The sequence below is a fragment of the Arachis hypogaea genome, chromosome 19, assembly GCF_003086295.3.
Source record: "Arachis hypogaea cultivar Tifrunner chromosome 19, arahy.Tifrunner.gnm2.J5K5, whole genome shotgun sequence".
Taxonomy (NCBI): Eukaryota; Viridiplantae; Streptophyta; class Magnoliopsida; order Fabales; family Fabaceae; genus Arachis; species Arachis hypogaea.
Genome location: NC_092054.1, coordinates 83772213 through 83792474, shown reverse-complemented (window position 1 = coordinate 83792474; position 20262 = coordinate 83772213). Strand labels below are relative to the sequence as shown.

Genomic DNA, 20262 nt, shown 5'->3' with positions numbered 1-20262 from the left:
CGCCAAGTGCGCGCATGAGTGGATTGGTTTGTGCCTTAGGCCCAATTTTTGCACAGTGCAAGCCTAACTCTCGGGTTTTTGGTTGGGGTGAAATTTTTGCATCCACTCATACGCGCACATGGCGCGTCCGCATGGATAGTCGAAAATGCTTGATGCGCGCGTACGCGCCAGGTGCGCGTATGCGTGGATGGTGCTCTGTTTTTCAAAATTTTTCTATGTTTTTGCACCAATCCAAGCATTCTAAACCTCCAAACGGCTACCAAAACACCCTAAAACCTTATTTAACATATTATACTACCAATTAAACTCAACAAACTAAACAAAACATGAAATCAAACCCATTCTACCAATATTTACAAAAGAGAAAAATGAAAAGAGTTTACCATGGTGGGGTGTCTCCCACCTAGCACTTTTGTTTATTGTCCTTAAGTTGGACTTATGGGGAGCTCCTTTCAAGGTGGCTTGTGCTTGAATTCATCTTGGAACTCCCACCAATGCTTGGTTCTCCATTGTGCCCCAAGATTTCTTATTTGTTGCACTAAGTGTTGATAGAGTTCTTCACAAGCTTGGAGCTCCCAAAGTTGATCCTCGTCTTGTGATCCGGGATCCCACACTTTATTTTCACACCCGTCTTGAAGTTGATCATCATTATTAGTTCAATCGGGTGGTGAGTAGGGTGAATTCTCAATAAAATGTCCAACAATCCTCCTAGACCCATCTAGGTGAACACTACTCTAACCTTTATATCTCATGTTTGATGCATCAACCATAATGAGCCTTGATTTGCAACGCCAACCACGAAACATCTTTCTTTTACGCTTCATCCCACAAAGCATCCTAAGTTGGCCATCCGTTTCAAGCAAACCATATTCAAGTGGGATAATAAAGCTAATAAAAATGAGTTTCACCCACTCAAATGAAGGTGTAGATGGCAACCTAGGCAAAGGTGATTCCAAGGGTCTTGACAAAGCGTATTCAATTCCCCTCCTCCTTTTTCTAAGGACTTCCACCTCTTTACAAGATTTCTCAAATGTAATCCTTTGTTCAACAATACTACCTAAGCCTTTTCCCTTACTCAACTCATAAATGGGAGGATGAGAGAGATTTACTTCCACAACGCTTTCAAATCCAACGGGAAAAGATTCTTCAAGCTCAAAGGATTCTTCACCACTAAGACTTGGTGCTTGATCTTCCTCACCAAGGGAACTCAATTCTTGCTCTATCCCATCCAATTCTTCATATGGAATATGCCTTGGAAGGTGTGCACTTTCCTCCTTAGCATCAAATTCAATCATCTTGGAGGGGTTTTCTTCAACTCTATGTTCCCATGGAGGTTCCGCATCTCCTAAGTCTTCAACCATCTCTTCCTCTTCTTCAACAATTATAGCTTCCTCCAATTGTTCCAATACAAAAAAACTTCCCTCATTCTCCACCAATCTCTCCTTCATGTTATGCTCTTCATTTGATTCTCCACATGTAGCCATGGGAGTTCCTTGAGTATTCAAGCATTGGGATGCTAACCGGCTTACCACCTCATCCAAGGCGGTCGTGAATTGTTCTACATCCCTTTTCATCTCCTCTTGTCCTTGAACAAGAACATCAAGGATGTCATCCATTAGAGGTTGGGGTGGTTGGAAGGGTTCATCAATTTGGGGGAAGGATTTATAGTAGGAAGGTGGTTCCTCTTGGTAGAGTTGTGGTGGTTCAATGTTTTCCATTCTTTCCAGTTGTTGCACAACACACTCCATGGTTGCTTGAAATTGATCCAAGGCTTCCTTGAGACGATCCCTTGACTCTTGTTCCTCTTGGATATCATGAGTAGGATCATATGGCTCTTGGATTGAAGGACATGAATATTCTTCCATGGGAGGTTGTGGTGGAAAGTGGTATTCATCTTTTGGTTGAAAATTTGTACACATTGGAGGTGGTTCATCTTGGTAATAACATGGAGGGGGTGGCTCTTGAAAGTATTGATGTTGGGATGGTGGTGGCTCTATATATGGTTCATATGGCTCATATGGTTGTTGGTAGGATGGATATGGATTAGGGTCATATGAAGATGGTTGGTGAAAAGTGGGTTATGAGTATGGTTGAGGGTATGGCTCATAGGCATATGGTGGTGGTTCTTGAAAGTCACAAGGGGTTTATAATGTGTTTAATTGTGTGGTTTTATCATGATATTTACTCACTTATTCATATGATTATCATGCATTTATATTTTCTTCCTAAAATTATTACATAATTGAAAACTTGCTTCCTAGAGACTTTTAATTACGTATTTTAATTCTCCTTTATTCCATTCGATGCTGTGATCTGTGTGTTAAGTGTTTCAGGCTTTATAGGGCATGAATGAATTGGATATTAGAAAGGAAGCTTGCAAAAATGGAAGGAACACAAGAAATTGAGGAGATGACCAGCGAGAAGTGACGCGGCCGCATGGCTCGCGCGACCGCGCGAAAGAGAGGAAATCGTAGTGACACGGCCGCATGGCTCACGCAACCGCACGGATTGGAATAGCACAAGTGACGCGGAGGCGTGGACGACGCGCTCGCGTGGCAGGGCAAAACGCCGAATAACGTGGCCGCATGAATGACGCGATAATCTGCATAATTCGCTGGGGGCGATTTTGGGCCCTGTTTTGACCCAGTTTTCGGCCCAGAAAAGCAGACTAGAGCCAGAGAACATGCAAAAACCAACAACAACATTCATTCTACACAATTTTAGTTTTTAGATCTAGTTTCACTCCTCCTCTAGGTTTTCTCTCTACACATTCATAGTTCTTAGGATTTTTATTTCTATTGCTCTTTGCATTGGGATATTGAGAAGAGTTATTACCTCATTAAGACTTCATCATTCTAGTTTGTTTTCTTTACTTGGCTCTACTCTTCCATGTCCTTTAATTTACTCAATTTTACTATTGGAATATTTTAGAATTTATTAATACAAGAATTACTTTTATTTCTAATTGATTTCTTTGATTTTTATTTATCATGTCTTTCTTTAATTCCCTTTCCTATGTTATGAATTCTACATTCACAATGAGCGAGTAGTTCCCTAACTTGATGGGGAGTTGATTGAAAGGAACCCTTGAGTTGGAATGCTCAAAAGAAAAATTGTAATTGGGTTTTTTGATAGATTGCCCTCTAGTCACTGACACCAATCCTTTTTAATTGAGTGGGTTGGAACTTGTTAATAGAAGAAGCATTCGAACTTGTTTGACTTTCCCTTACCTAGTAAGGGATAACCAAACAGGACAACCTATAATTATCAATTAATCTTGAGAGTACTTCAACAAGAATAGGGCTTCCAACTAATCTACTCCCAGTCAAGGCTTTTATTTAAATTATTTAATTTTTCTAATTTATTTTCCTATTTATTCAACTCAAACCATTTTGAAAACATCTGATTAATAAAATAGCACACCTTTCTGCAACTCGTTGGGAGACGACCTGGGATTTATACTCCAGTATTTTAATTTTAATTTTTGTGACAGCCTTCTAAATTGATAAGCGGAATTCTGGTTGGTTAAGAACTATACTTGCAACGCATATCTTATAACAATTCTTGACTCGCCAATTTCCGCCATGTCAATTTTTGGCGCCGTTGCCGGGGAGTTGCAATAGAGTGCTAAGTTATTAATTGGAATTTATTTATTTGCATTTTATTTTATTTTGCTACTATGAGCTGCTTGTTTCTTTCGTTAGATGACGCGTTCACTTTCTGATCCAAGCTTGCCAGTATTCGATCCTGAGATTGAAAGAACTATTTCACGAATAAGGCAAGCTCGGCATCGGTTAGTCCTCTCTGAGGGCGGATCTGAAACGTCATTTGAGGAAGAAACCAGCCCTCGTTCTACTGATTCGGTTGATTTAGGAGTAGGTGACATGGCAGCACCTAGGAGAGTTACTATCCAGGAGGCTAGAGCCCCTGATTTTACAATGCAACCGTTTCAAGCGCATCACCCAGTGGTGGCTACAGACTTTGAAATAAAGACCGCACTGCTCAATTTGATGCCCAAGTTTCATGGCTTACCTGCTCAAGAGCCTATCAAGCACCTGAGAGATTTTCAAGCAGCCTGTTCTACTGTCAGGCATGATGGTGCAGATGAAACTTCAATTTTGTTGAAAGCCTTCCCGTTTTCTCTTGAGGGAAAGGCAAGAGAGTGGTACTACACTCAACCCGCAGCAACTGTATCCGACTGGGATATACTTAGAAGAGAATTTTTGGAAAAGTTCTTTCCAACTGAAGTTACTGATAAATTGAGGAAAGACATTTCCATGATTGTTCAGGACGAATCCGAGACTCTCTATGAATACTGGGAACGCTTCAATAATCTTCTGGAAGCATGCCCCCACCATATGATTGACAAGATAGTGTTACTCGGTTACGTCACACAGGGCATGAGGCCCCAAGATAAGACCACATTGGAAAGTGCTAGCAATGGGTCTATGAAAAAGTACAAAACCACTGATGAGGCATGGCAATTGATCAGTGACTTAGCTGAATCTACTCGGAATCACAGGCAAAAACAAGGTCGTTCAAAAGCTGAAGCAGATGCAATTGAATCAACAACAAGTTCAGCAAGCTCAACCTTCTCCACCACTGCAAAGCCAACAGTTAGTCCCACAGAGAGTTTGTGGAATCTGTGCTGATTTTAGCCATTATACTGATGAATGTCCGCAGCTCCAGCAGGAAGACAACATCGTGGCAGCCACTCATAACTTCTATGACGGCCCCAACCAAGGGTACAATCAGGGTGGCAATTACAGCCATGGATGGCAGGACAATTCTAACCAGAATTGGAGGGACAACAACAACAACAGAAGAGGCAGAGACAATCAGGGAAATCAGAGGTGGAATAATAACAACAACAGGCAGCAGAACCAGAACCAGCCTTACAGAGCACCTCACCTGAGGCAATCCCAAGGACCACAGAATACCCAACAACAGACCTCTCAAATTACTTATCCTTCTTCATCTTCTAATGACGACTTACTACAATCTATTGATCGGAGACAACAGACCATGGAAAATAACCTTTATGCTACACTAAAAGGTCTGAACTCTACTTTGCAAGCTCTTGTCTCACAGATTGGATCAATGAATAACTCCAATAACCAGCCTTTGAGCTCCAGTGGAATCCCCTCTCAACCATTACCCAATCCAAAGGGTGGCATTAATGCCATCACCCTAAGGTCCGGAATCACACTGCAGGAGAGGAATCAGGAGGAGCCAAGCCCACCAGAACATGCCTCAGCTGAAGAGGTAGTAGAAATAGAAGATGTTAAAGAGGAAGAGGACATACAGGACATGGCTGAAAAAGAAGAAATTCAATCACAGGAGGAAGCACCAAAGGGTGCAGACACTGCAGAAGACACCACTCCCATTCTATTTCCACAACTTGCAAGGAAGCCCAGGAAGCAGCTGGAACCTGATCCCAAAATGGTAGAGATATTCAAAAAGGTCGAGGTAACTGTTCCTCTTTTTTATGTTATTCAACAGGTACCTAAATATGCAAAGTTTCTAAAAGATTTATGTATACATAAAGACAAAATTAATGAATTAGAAACTATTCCTTTAGGTAGTTCCATATCTGCTTTAATGGGAGGTTTACCTGAAAAGTGTAGTGACCCAGGTCCATGTATGGTTAATTGTACTATTGGCGGTGTAGTATTTTCTGACTGCATGTGTGATTTAGGAGCATGTGTGAGTATAATGCCTTTGTCTATATATGATATTTTGAGGCTCCTTCCCTTAAAAAGGTCGACAGCTCGTTTTGTGTTAGCAGATAAAAGCATTATTACAGTGGCTGGAGTTGCTGAAGATGTATTAGTAGGCATTAAGGGGCTCACATTTCCCATTGATTTTTATATCCTGGAGATATCCCAAAATGACTCAGAGAAGCCATCATCAATCCTACTCGGAAGACCTTTTCTGAAGACCTCGAAGTTCAAATTAGATGCTTTTTCAGGAACATACGCTTTTGAAATAGATGGGCGAGTAGTAATCTTCAATCTGAATGGAGTTATGAAGCATCCTCCGGAGGATCATTCTATCCTCCAGTGTGACATCATAGATGAAACCGTGGCTGAAGTTCACCAGGAGGAATTTGAAGAGAAGTACATAGGACAAGGTCCAAGTGTGGGGACATTCTCAGAGGACAATGACAGTGCTTTACCATTGTTACCAGCTCCAGACAACCCAGAGCCTGACCATGATCAGAAGTTAGAATTAAAACCCCTTCCTCCACACCTCAAATATGCTTACCTTGAAGACGAGCAGAAGTTTCCAGTTATCATTGCAAGGGAACTCACTTCTCAACAGGAAGAGCAGTTACTTAGTGTGTTGAGAACGCACAAGAAGGCAATTAGTTGGAGTTTGGCAGACATAGTAGGCATCAACCCTCAAGTCTGTGAGCATAGCATATTTTTAGAAGAGGGAGCAAGACCTGTCTGTCAACCCCAGAGAAGACTGAACCCCACTATCTTAGAGGTTGTCAAGAAGGAAGTGACCAGACTACTGGAGGCAGATATCATCTACCCAATTTCAGACAGTGAATGGGTAAGCCCAGTACAAGTGGTGCCCAAGAAGTCTGGAGTCACTACAGTGAAGAATGAGCATGGAGATCTCATGGCAACTAGAGTTCAGAATGCCTGGAGGGTCTACATTGACTACAGACACCTCAACCAGGCCACTCGTAAGGATCACTATCCTCTTCCATTCATTGATCAAATGCTGGATCGCCTGTCAGGTAAATCACATTATTGTTTTTTAGAAGGTTACACAGGTTATTTCCAGATTTATATAGCTCCTGAGGATCAGGAAAAGACCACTTTTACATGTTCTTTTGGGACTTATGCTTACAAGAGAATGCCCTTTGGCTTGTGCAATGCACCAGCTACCTTCTAAAGGTGCATGATGAGTCTTTTCTCTGATCTTATTGAGGACTATATGGAAGTTTTTATGGATGATTTTAGTGTATATGGCGATTCCTTTAGCCTTTGCTTAGATGGATTATCTAGAGTATTAGATAGATGTGTCAGTACAAACCTTGTATTAAATTTTGAAAAATGTCACTTTATGGTAAAACAAGGTATTGTACTAGGACATGTTGTGTCTAATACTGGCATTTCTGTAGATCCAGCAAAGGTGGATGTTATTTCTAGTTTACCTTACCCCTCCTCTGTGAGGGAAGTCCGTTCGTTTCTTGGCGATGCAGGTTTTTATAGGAGATTCATTAAGGACTTTAGTAAGGTAGCACTTCCCTTATCTAGACTACTGTAGAAGGATATTGAGTTCGAGTTCAGTGAGGATTGCAAACAAGTGTTTGATAAGCTGAAGACCGCCCTGACTCAAGCTCCAATTGTGAGAGGACGAGACTGGAGCCAGCCATTTGAAATAATGCGCGACGCCTCCAACCATGCGATAGGAGTAGCACTGGCTCAGCGTGAAGGTAAGGACCCCTTTGTTATTGCTTATGCGTCTAAAACTTTAGATGCCACTCAGTCTAATTACACTACTACTAAGAAAGAGCTTCTTGCTATTATTTTTGCTCTGGATAAATTCTGAGCCTATTTACTTGGTACGAAGGTAGTAGTGTACCCAGACCACATAGCTCTAAAGTATCTATTAGCTAAAAAGGAATCCAAACCAAGGCTTATACGTTGGATACTGCTATTACAAGAATTTGATTTGGAAATTAAGGATAGGAGTGGTAACCAGAATTTAGTGGCAGACCACTTGAGTTTCCTTGAGCACATTACAGATGACCCCACTCCTATAGCTGATAATTTCCCATTTGATAACCTGCAAGCAGTATCTGAGGTAGTCCCTTGGTATGCACCTGTAGCTAATTATCTAGTTAGCCGCACCTTTCCTCCAAACTTTTCTAAGCATCAAAGAGACAAGCTGAAAAGCGAGTCTAAATATTTTATATGGGATGACCCATATTTATGGAGATGTGGCGTTGACCAGGTAATTAGACGGTGTGTGCCTCAATCAGAATTCTAGTCAATCTTAGAGGCCTATCACTCATCTGAGAGTGGAGGACATTTTGGCCCTCAAAGAACAGCTAGAAAAATCTTAGACTGTGGATTCTGGTGGCCTACTCTTTTTAGAGACGCTGCTGAATTTTATAGATCTTGTTACCCATGCCAAAAATTTCGTAATATATCCAAGAGGGATGAGATGCCTCAACAAATTATGCTTTTCTGTGAAATTTTTTATGTTTGGGGCATTGACTTCATGGGTCCATTTCCAAATTCTAATGGTTATGTTTATATATTGTTACCTGTGGATTACGTTTCCAAATAGGTGGAAGCAATTCCTACCCGCACTGATGATGCTAACACTGTTGTTTCCTTTGTGAGAAACCACATTATTTGCCGCTTTGGATCACCACGAGCAATCGTGAGCGATCAAGGCACCCATTTTTGTAACAGGAGACTAACAGGATTAATGAAGAAGCATGGGATAATTCATAAGGTTGCAACAGCCTACCATCCTCAGACTAATGGGCAAGCCGAGGTGTCAAACAGAGAAATAAAGCGTATCTTGCAAAAGATAGTCAAACCTCATAGAAGAGACTGGAGCATCAGGCTACAAGATGCACTCTGGGCATACAGAACAGCATACAAAACTCCCATTGGGATGAGTCCTTTCCGCTTAGTTTGTGGAAAAGCTTGTCATCTCCCTGTTGAAGTAGAGCACAAAGCCTTTTAGGCAGTTAAGGAGTGCAACATAGGAATTGAGAAAGCCGGAGCTAAAAGGAAGTTGCAACTGCAAGAACTGGAAAGCCTTCGCCTAGAAGCTTATGAGAACTCAAGACTATACAAGGAGAAGATGAAGGCTGTACATGATCAGCACATCAAGAGAAAAGAGTTCCAACCTGGGGATTTAGTCCTCCTTTACAAATCTCGACTGAGGCTCATGCCAGGCAAGTTGAGATCAAGATGGGAAGGTCCATACAGAGTAGAGAAGGCCGAACCGTACGAAGTTTTTCACCTAAGTCATCCTTCAAGCTCTGACCTTATCAAAGTTAATGGACAACGTTTAAAGCTGTACCATGGAGAGAGGATGAAGAAAAACAAGGAGCTCAAGATCTTCCTCTTGGAAGATCCCCACATAGCCGAAGACTGAGCTAGTGGGGCGTCCAACTTACGGACGTTAAAGCAAAGTGCTAGGTGGGAGACAACCCACCATGGTATGATCGTTCTTTTCTTTATTCTTAGTTTTCCTATTCAATAACTCTTCTCTTTATTAGTACATTTCGTGCATCTGCATTTACATACTTTTATTATTTCTAAAAAAAAAAATTTCGCGACGCGACCGCATCATTGACGCGTCCGCGTCGCAGGTGATTGGAGAAAATAATAAAACGAACAGAGAGTCACGCGAGAGCGTGGCTGGAGGTGTGCCCGTGGCACAAATCGCCCCACGCGATCGCATCACCGACGCGTCCGCGTCGAGTGCGAACATTGGCCTCCCACGCGACCGCGTCACTCACGTGGCCGCATGCCCTGGAATTCGACGTGAAAAGGGTGCACGACCGAAAGTTGTGCTAGAGTGGTGCTGGATTGGCGCTGAACGCACAATTCTTCCCACGCGGACGCATGGCTCACGCGTCCGCGTCATGTCCTTCTAATGGCCACACACGCGATTGCATCACCCAACATTTGGCACAATAAGAGTTTGAACAGAGAGTTGTGCAAGTGCGAGGCTGCCCTCGCGCCAGTAGCATAAAACGGGTCACGAGACCGCGTCCATTAGTTTAAGTGCAAGTCGCCCGACTGCGTGCCCCACGCAACCGCGTCGCTTGTGCCGCACAGCTTCCCTGATTTGCCAATTATCTTATCTTTCTTTTCCCCAAATCCTATTTTCTCTTTTCCCTCCTTATTTCTTCCTTCTTCCTTCTTCCTTCTTTCTCACTTTCTACTCTCTCTCTCTTTCACCCCCATTAACAAGGTTTTCTTTTCTTCTTCCCCCCTTACTTTTCTATTATTCTTCTTATTTTTATATGTTATCTTCTTTTCTTTTCTTTTTACTTTTATTATCCATATTTTCTTCTTCTTTCTTTTTCCTTTTTACTTGGTGTTGGAAATTTATTTGAGTCATTATTTCTCATTTTATGCCTGTGGATTGTTGTAAAATTGTTTGGCAATTATATACCTTTTTAAAAGGGTTGCTTGCATGTTCACTTTAATACTTTCTATACCTTATTTACCATACATGCTATGTGTTTGTGAAAACGCCCATATGGCATTATGCACTTTTCTACGTTATTCTACTCTAATATTCAATGCTTGCTTTTCACAAATTCCCTTTACTATTGTATTAATTGAATTTAATTGTCAATACAAACATGATGGCTAGTTTGTTACGAGTGATAACACATTCAACTAATAAAATGCTTAATCTATGCTACTCATGCCTTTGCCTGCATGCCAATAAACCCCTTGCATTTAATTATCCTCCAATGCACTTGCTATATTTCCATTGATGAACTTTTCACATGTAGTCATGACCATGTGTTCACAACATCCTCTTTACCGTACATTGTTTATCACTTATACAACCCTCTTCCTTGCTCTATCTCTTTGAATTTACGTTACTTTCTTTTTTTTTCCTTTTTCAGGATGGCCACCAAGAAAGGAAAAAAGAAAGCTACTCCCAAACCACCAGCAAGAAGAGGAACAAAAAAAGCATTAGTGGCAGAGCCCTCTTCAACTGCGATTAAACCCTCAACAAAAAGAACTAAAAGAATTATAAAGGTTGATGATAAAGAAAAAGCCTTCCCAGCAAAGGTCACTGCGCGATTTCCCAATTGCTACTGTGAGCAGACGTTCCCCATCCTGGCAGAAAGGAGTTACAACAACGAATACCTTCTTCTCCTCCCGAACCATATTGCTACCTTTGTTGAGCCGCAAATTGCACAAAGACAATGGGGTTTCCTACAGAGACAGCCGAGGCAGGTCAATCTTTCTTGGGTAGTCGAGTTCTACTCCAACTTCCACCTGCCAACCCTACAGTCTGTCTTTGTCCGTCAGAAGCAAGTCCCCATTACAGAAGAGGCCATTGAAAAAGCTCTAGGTCTTCCCCCTGTTCCAGAAGGATTGGACGCCTTTCAAGAAGCCACACTTAAATGCCAGATGTACCAATTTGACTGGGACGTTGTTCTCAGAATTATCACACTACCTAGCAGCCGTTGGATCTACGGTTACCATCGTATCCGCCCTAAGAGAATATCGGCTTCAGCACTTACCTTGGAGGCTCGCGTATGGGCATAGATCATGTCCCATTACGTCTTTCCGAGCACTCACGAGTCCTCCTTCACTGCGGACATGGCCGTTCTACTATGGTGTATCCTTACAGACCAACCTCTGAACCTACCAAGACACATCCGGAATGCCATGGGACACGTACAAATTGCGGGCAACTTACCTTTTCCCGCCTTGGTCTCAGATCTTGTCTCAGCAGCCAGCATTTTCTACAGAGCTGGGGACACCAAAGCCATGCTCCCACAGGATGATCAGTATGTCCCTAACGGGAAATACATCAGACCTCTACCAGCCGCCACAAGCCATCCTACTGAACCAGTTAAAGATATTCCTTCTTCAACACCACAAGCACCTACAACAGACCAACTGTTCCATCGGATACTCGAAAGGTTAGATCGACAGGAACACAAAGCTAAGATGAGAGAGCGCCATAACAAGCGCCGATTCACATACCTCAAGGAGCTGATTATGGGAAAATTCAAGGACTAAGACACCCCGGACTCCACTTCCTTTACCAGCATAGGAAGCCATGATGGTCCCGACCGTGGAGATACTGCTACCAGCCCACCTTTGTTCCTGACAGATGGCACCGAGGACGGTGCAAAGCCTTAAGTGTGGGGAGGTCGGTCAGTACCTGACTTCCGGAGGTAATTTCTCTTCCCTAAACACCAATAAATTAGGATATTTAGTTAGTTTTTCTTTTGTAGAATAGGACAAATTGCATAGTAATAGGTTAGTTGCATGCATGTTTTACTTGATTGAAAAGACAATAAGTTTTCCTCTAAGACCCTATTCTTGGAACAAAATTTCACTAACTTTAATTAAAACTTTTATGTTAAATTTGTTTGAAGTTGTATTTGGAACATGATTTTTTTTATGCTAAAGAACACACAACCTGTGAGATTTGAGCCTTTATGCATGGTTACATTATTTAACCATAATTATTTTATTCTTGTGTGTTTACTTCTCTATGATTGTAATCTATATTTTGTTTCATCCTATATGTCTAATGTTTATTATATTTGTATGCTTGCATATGATTGAGGCCATTATTTGTTTAAACTCACTTATCCAAATTAAACCTACCCTCTCAATTACCTTTGTTAGCCACTTTGAGCCTTTAAATCCCATTTGTTCTATATTTTACCACATTACCAGCCTTAAGCAAAAAAACAATTATATATCCCAAATTCAATCTTTGGTTAGCTTAAGATAGAATTGTGTGTGCTAATTAAGTATGGAAAATTGTGGGAACAAAAGATAATAAGGGAATGTGTCATGATAATATAATGGGAATTTAGATACCTACTCATGTGAAACTATAAGAATTAAAAAAAAAATCTATGTGCATTGATAAGCTATGTTTATTTTTTATGTTTATGAAAAAAAAACCAAAAATATTCAATAAATAAATAAGGGGACAAAATTACCCCAATGCTAAAGTTAAGAATTCAAAGATCAATGCATGTATGATAAAATTAAAATAAAAAGTTGATACACGAGTATGGAATGTGAAAGGGAAATTCTGGGTAGCTAGGTATGAATTCTAAAGTTATATAGAATATATATAGGTTATGTTAAAGATTGGTTAATTAAAGATTCAGTTTATAAGCTTACTTAGCCACATATGTATCCTTACCATTACCTTGGCCCCATTACAACCTTGAAAAGACCTCATGATGTTTGCATTGGTATATTAAATGTTGTTGATTGATTAGGAGAAGAACAAAAATTAGAGAGCATGATTAGAGAAGGATAGAGTGATTGCCCTATACACTAGAGAGATTAGAGCGTACATACATCATCAGTGAGGGTTCAATGCTTAAAATTCTATGTTCCCTGCTTTCATGAGCTACCTTCTTGCATTTTTATCTGTTCTTACTGTATAAGAATTGAATTAGTGGAATTTGATTTGTAATTATTTTGAAGAGCTTATTTACTATTGATCAAGTGGACAAGAATCATATAGTTTCATTCACATATATAGGTTGCATTGCATTGCATGAGTTTTACATGTTCCTACTCATTTATTTTATCTCCTTCAACTAAGCATAAGGACATGCTAATGTTTAAGTGTGGGGAGGTTGATAAACCACTATTTTATGGTTTATAATGTGTTTAATTGTGTGGTTTTATCACGATCTTTACCCACTTATTCATATGATTAGCATGCATTTATATTTCCTTCCTAAAATTATTACATGATTGAAAACTTGCTTCCTAGAGACTTTTAATTATGTATTTTAATTTTCCTTTATTCCATTCGATGCCGTGATCTGTGTGTTAAGTGTTTCAGGCTTTACAGGGCATGAATGAATTAGAGATTGGAAAGGAAGCTTGCAAAAATGGAAGGAACACAAGAAATTGAAGAGATGACAAGCGAGAAGTGACGCGGCCGCATGGCTCACGCGACCGCGCAAAAGAGAGGAAATTGCAGTGACGCGGCCGCATGGCTCACGCAACCGCGCGGATTGGAATAGCAAAAGTGACACGGAGGCGTGGACGACGCGCTCGAGTGGCAGGGCAAAACGCCGAATGACGCGGCCGCATGAATGACGCGGCCGCATGAATGACGTGATCGTGTGACGTGCGCGATCTGCATAATCTACAGAATTCGCTGGGGGCGATTTTGGGCCCTGTTTTGACCCAGTTTTCGGTCCAGAAAAGCAGACTAGAGCCAGAGAACATGCAGAAACCAACAACAATATTCATTCTACACAATTTAAGGTTTTAGATCTAGTTTCACTCCTCCTCTAGGTTTTCTCTCTACACATTCATAGTTCTTAGGATTTTTATTTCTATTGCTCTTTGCATTGGGATATTGAGAAGAGTTATTACCTCATCAAGACTTCGTCATTCTAGTTCGTTTTCTTTACTTGGCTCTACTCTTCCATGTCCTTTAATTTACTCAATTTTACTATTGGATTATTTTAGAATTTATTAATACAAGAATTACTTTTATTTCTAATTGATTTCTTTGATTTTTATTTATCATGTATTTCTTTAATTCCCTTTCCTATGTTTTGAATTCTACATTCATAATGAGCGAGTAGTTCCCTAACTTGATGGGGAGTTGATTGAAAGGAACCCTTGAGTTGGAATGCTCAAAAGAAAAATTGTAATTGGGTTTATTGTTGGATTGCCCTCTAGTCACTGACACCAATCCCTTTTAATTGAGTGGGTTGGAACTTGTGAATAAAAGTAGCATTCCAACTTATTTGACTTTCCCTTACCTAGTAAGGGATAACTAAACAGGACAACCTACAATTATCAATTAATCTTGAGAGTACTTCAACAAGAATAGGGCTTCCAACTAATCTATTCCCAGTCAAGGCTTTTATTTAAATTATTTAATTTCTCCAATTTAATTTCCTGTTTATTCAACTCAAACCATTTTGAAAACATCTGATTAATAAAATAGCACACCTTTCTGCAACTCGTTGGGAGACGACCTGGGATTCATACTCCCAGTATTTTAATTTTAATTTTTGTGACACCCTTCTAATTTGATAAGTGGAATTCTGGTTGGTTAAGAACTATACTTGCAACGCATATCTTATAACAATTCTTGACTCACCAATTTCCGCCACGTCAATTTTTGGCGCCGTTGCCGGGGAGTTGCAATAGAGTGCTAAGTTATTGATTGGAATTTATTTATTTGCATTTTATTTTATTTTGCTACTATGAGCTGCTTGTTTCTTTCGTTAGATGACGCGTTCACTTCCTGATCCAAGCTTTCCAGTATTCGATCCTAAGATTGAAAGAACTATTTCACGAATAAGGTAAGCTCGGCGTCGGTTAGTCCTCTCTGAGGGTGGATCTGAAACTTCATTTGAGGAAGAAACCAGCCCCCATTCTACTAATTTGGTTGATTTACGTGTAGGTGACATGGCAGCACCTAGGAGAGTTACTATCTAGGAGGTTGGAGCCCCTGATTTTACAATGCAACCGTTTCAAGCGCATCACCCAACGGTGGCTACAGACTTTGAAATAAAGACTGCACTGCTCAATTTGATGCCCAAGTTTCATGGCTTACCTGCTCAAGAGCCTATCAAGCACCTGAGAGATTTTCAAGCAGCCTGTTCTACTGTCAAGCATGATGGTGTAGATGAAACTTCAATTTTATTGAAAGCCTTCCCGTTTTCTCTTGAGGGAAAGGCAAGAGAGTGGTACTACACTCAACCCGCAACAATTGTATCCGACTGGGATACACTTAAAAGTTCTTTCCAGCTGAAGTTACTGATAAACTGAGGAAAGACATTTCCATGATTGTTCAGGACGTATCCGAGACTCTCTATGAATACTGAGAGCGCTTCAATAATCTTCTGGAAGCATGCCCCCACCATATGATTGACAAGATAGTGTTACTCGGTTACGTCACACAAGGCATGAGGCCCCAAGATAAGACCACATTGGAAAGTGCTCGCAATGGGTCTATGAAAAATTACAAAACCACTGATGAGGCATGGCAATTGATCAGCGACTTAGCTGAATCTACTCAGAATCACAGGCAGAAACAAGGCCGTTCAAAAGCCATTGCAGAAGTATCCTCTAGCAGAGAGACTGCTGCTCTAACTCTGAGTATCTGTGAAATGACCAACTTGCTAAAGCAAATGCAATTGAATCAACAACAAGTTCAGCAAGCTCAACCTTCTCCACCACAGCAAAACCAACAGTTAGTCCCTCATGCCAGGGCATTTTGGCCAGTTTCACTGACCTTTTCTTTACTGTTTTTAGGGTAGTTTCATGTATTTCCTTAGGAAATAAGCTAGTTTTGGGTAGATATTCACTTACATCTCGATTCAAGCATACATTGTGCACTTCACATGATTTCATGAGGATTTTGCATGAATTTAATGACAAATTGGATGTTGCATTTCCCATGACTTGGATTAGAATTTTGATGCACTCTATTGCTTGATTTCAGGACAAAAGAAGAAGAATCACATTAGTGGCTACGTTAGTTACACTAACGTTAACACTAACGTGGAATGGGAGTAACTTGCAAAGTTAATGAGAAAAGTAATTGCCAATAACGCTCTCGAAGCCATCATTGGCCACGTTAAGAGTCACGTTAACTAAGTTAACGTGAACTCTAACGTGGAAGAAAGGAAATGGAGCCAACGTTAGTGACACTTAACAATATCACTAACGTTGGACCAAGCTCATAAGTGGCCACGTTAGTTGCCACGTTAACTTAGTTAACGTGGCCTCTAACGTTAAGAAGTAAAGGGGAAGCCAACGTTAGTGACATTCAACTTTATCACTAACGTTGGCCAAGTCACAATAAGCCACGTTAACTCCCACGTTAACCTAGTTAACGTGGAAGCTAATGTGAAGAAACAAGGTGGTCGACAACGTTAGTGACACCAAACATTGTCACTAACGTTGGAAGGAACCCACACAAGCCCCAATAAGCCACGTTAACTCCCACGTTAACTTTAACGTGGAAGTTAATGTGAAGAAGGGAGGAGATCGCCAACGTTAGTGACACCCAACATTGTCACTAACGTTGGAATGAGCCCACACAAGCCACTATGAGCCACGTTAACTCCCACGTTAACTTAGTTAACGTGGAAGCTAACGTGGATAAGGGAATGATGAGCCAACGTTAGTGACACTCAACTTTGTCACTAACGTTGGAGATGGCTAGCATGGCCACGTTAGAAGCCACGTTAACCTAGTTAACGTGGACTCTAACGTCAGGAAAGGGGAGACTTCTCAACGTTACTGGGAAAGGTAAGTCCCAGTAACGTGTGCGAAGGGCATAGAGGCAACGTTAGTGGCAACGTTTGTGCCACTAACGTTGAAGTTAACGTGGCTCTTACTTTGGTGAGGAACGTTAGTGAAAAAGGTGATTGTCACTAACGTTCTCGAACCCATATTTTCACTGAACGTTAACACCACTAACGTCCTGAGCTAAAATCTCTGCCCACTTCACACTTTCTCTCTGCAAGTAAAGCCATGCCCAATAAAGAAGAGAAGTGCTTCAAACTCAAGATCCAAAGGCCCATACCCAAGACTTGAGGAGCCAACTTGAAGAACAGAAGAGTAGTATATATAGGAGTAGCTTTGAATTAAATTGGGAGTTGGAAATTATAGGGAGCCTCTTGGCATAGAACTACTCTTTGTATTTTACTTTTTCTGCACTTCTAGTTTCATAATGTAAATTCCATCTTTGTTTTCATTTTCTAGAGCTATGAACAACTAAACCCCTTTCATTGGGTTAGGGAGCTCTGTTGTAATTTGATGGATCAATACTAGTTTTCATTATTCTTCTTCTATCTCTTCTCTTGATTTTACTTGAAAGCTTTAGATCTTCATCCAATTGGGTAGATATCTTGGAAAAGAAGCTATTCATACTTGGATCTCTTCTGAACCTTGAAAGAGGAATGAAGAGATCATGCTAGAAATGCTTTCTCATGCTGGACCAAATTGGGTTTGGATGGATATGTGACTATAATCCTCTCAACCCTTGATTTGGGAAATGCATGTGGTATAATCAGTGACCATACTTCATCTCTTCTCATGAGCAATTGACCAAGGAATTGGCTATTGATCAAGATTTGAGAGATTGAATTACAAGAAATTGTAATTCGATCACTTAAGATTGCCAAGGAGATCAATGAGTGCATTGATTGAGGAAGAGATGAAAATGAAATTGTTCTGGAGAATGGAACATCTCCTAAGCCCAATGAACTCCCCGTTTCTGATCTTACCCATTCTCTTTAATTTCTGTCATTTACTTTTATGAGCAATTTCCCCATTCCCATTTAAGATTCTACAATTTACTTTCCGTCATCTACATTCAGCTCTTATTTCTAGCATTTACTTTTCTGTTATTTACTCAAATTCGACCTTACTCTATTGTGAGTTTTTACTTGACGACAAATTCGGTACACTTGCCGAAGGAAATATGTTATGAGACAAGTTTTTCGTGCATCAAGTTTATGGCGCCGTTGCCGGGGATTGATTGTGCATCAACAATGATTAAATTGGAGGATAACTAGATTGAGCATTTTATTTTTGTTTGATTTAATTTTCTGTTTGAGTAATTTACTTTCAATTTTAGTTAATTTCTTCCCTTCCCTCTACTTTTTTGTTTTTAGTTATTTACCATTCATTTCACTAACCCACTAACTGTTTGATATATTGCATCACTCACACTAACAGTCATTCTGACATAAATACTTTCTGCATCTATTTTCCTTACTTGTACTTGTTGGTTGTATGACAGGGAGAAGAAGCGGGGCTTCAACTTCCTTTGATTCTGAACCTGAGAGGACCTTCTTGAGATTAAGGAGAGAAGCAAGAGGAAAAAGAGTAGTTGGTGCTGAGGAAGAGGAGGAATACTTTGAACCAAACATGGAAGAAAACATGGAAAACCATCATGAAGAAGAGACTCACAACCATGGCGGAGGAGGTCGAGCAAATCATACTGGGGAGGATAGAAGAGTTTTAGGCACTTACATCAATCCAAACCCAGGAAATTGTGGAAGTAGCATTCAAAAGCCAACCATCCACGCCAACAATTTTGAACTGAAGCCACAGCTCATCACCCTTGTTCAGAACAACTGTTCGTTCGGAGGAAGTGTCCAAGAAGACCCCAATCAACATCTAACCACCTTCCTGAGAATATGTGACACAGTGAAATCTAATGGTGTTCATCTTGACGCCTATAGACTGCTCTTATTTCCATTCTCACTCAAGGATAAGGCAGCCAAGTGGCTGGAGTCTTTCCCGAAAGAGAGCTTGACAACTTAGGAAGATGTGGTGAACAAATTCTTAGCAAGATTCTACCCCCCTCAACGAATCAATAGGCTGAGAGCTGAGGTCCAAACTTTCAGGCAACAAGATGGTGAGACTCTGTATAAAGCATGGGAGAGGTTTAAGGACCTGACAAGGAGGTGTCCACCTGACATGTTCAACGAATGGGTGCAGCTGCACATTTTCTATGAAGGGCTCTATTATGTGTCAAAGAAGGCCGTAGACCATTCATCGGAAGGATCTTTGAACAAGAAGAAGACTATTGAGGAAGCCATAGATGTCATTGAAACAGTAGCAGAGAATGACTATTTCTATGCTTCTGAAAGAGGCAACACTAGAGGAGTAATAGAGCTAAACAATGTAGATGCTCTGCTGGCCCAAAACAAGCTCATTACCCAGCAACTGGCTGACCTCACCAAGAAGATGGAGAGGAACCAAGTAGCAGCATTCACTACTTCATCAACAACCCAAGAAGGAGTGAATAAAGAAGCAGAGGGTAGTCAGGAGCAAGCCAACTACATTGGGAATTCACCTAGGCAAAATCATGATCCATACTCTAAGACCTACAACCCTGGATGGAGGAATCACCCAAACTTTGGGTGGGAAAATCAACAAGACCAAAGCCTTGATCAAAGACACCCAAATCCCAACAATGCAAGCCACCAACATTTCACATCTAGACCATATCAACACCCTCATAACAACACCTCTCCACATCCACATCAAAACCAAAATAACTTACCTCATCCTTCCACCTCTAATCCCGATCTACAATCATTTGATGACAAACTCTCAAGGATTGAGAATCTACTTGAAGGCATAGGCAAGGAGATTCAAGACAACAAGGTGTTCAAGGAGGAAGTGCGAGCCAGTTTCAAGAACTAGGGAGACACAATCAAGAGGTTGGAATCTCAAGTGGGGTATCTCTCTGAGCAAATTCCCAAACCCACAGATGGATTCCCAAGTGACACAGAGAAGAATTCGAGAGGTGAAACAAAGAAAGTAAGATGTGAAGATTGCAAGATGGTCACTATAAGTGATAAGGAGACTGAGGACAAGCCAAGCAAGCTGTCAGAACAACCTGAAGATACCTCAGTAGAGAAGAAGGAAAAAGATCATCAAGAACCAGAAATCTCACAAAAGGAGCTGCTGAGACTCTATGCACCTTTTCCCCAACTGCTCAATGGTGCTGTGGAGAAGAGAATATACTCAAGGTTTC

The 20262-nt window shown here is 40.8% G+C and overlaps 1 non-coding gene across 1 annotated transcript; it reads right to left on the bottom strand.

Annotated features, from left to right (window-relative positions):
• Positions 1 to 19094: 19094 nt before the first annotated feature.
• On the bottom strand, positions 19095 to 19198 carry LOC112780871 (small nucleolar RNA R71). The gene has a single exon (XR_003191679.1). It is a non-coding gene; the product is annotated as a small nucleolar RNA R71 (small nucleolar RNA).
• Between the last annotated feature and the right edge of the window lie 1064 nt (positions 19199 to 20262).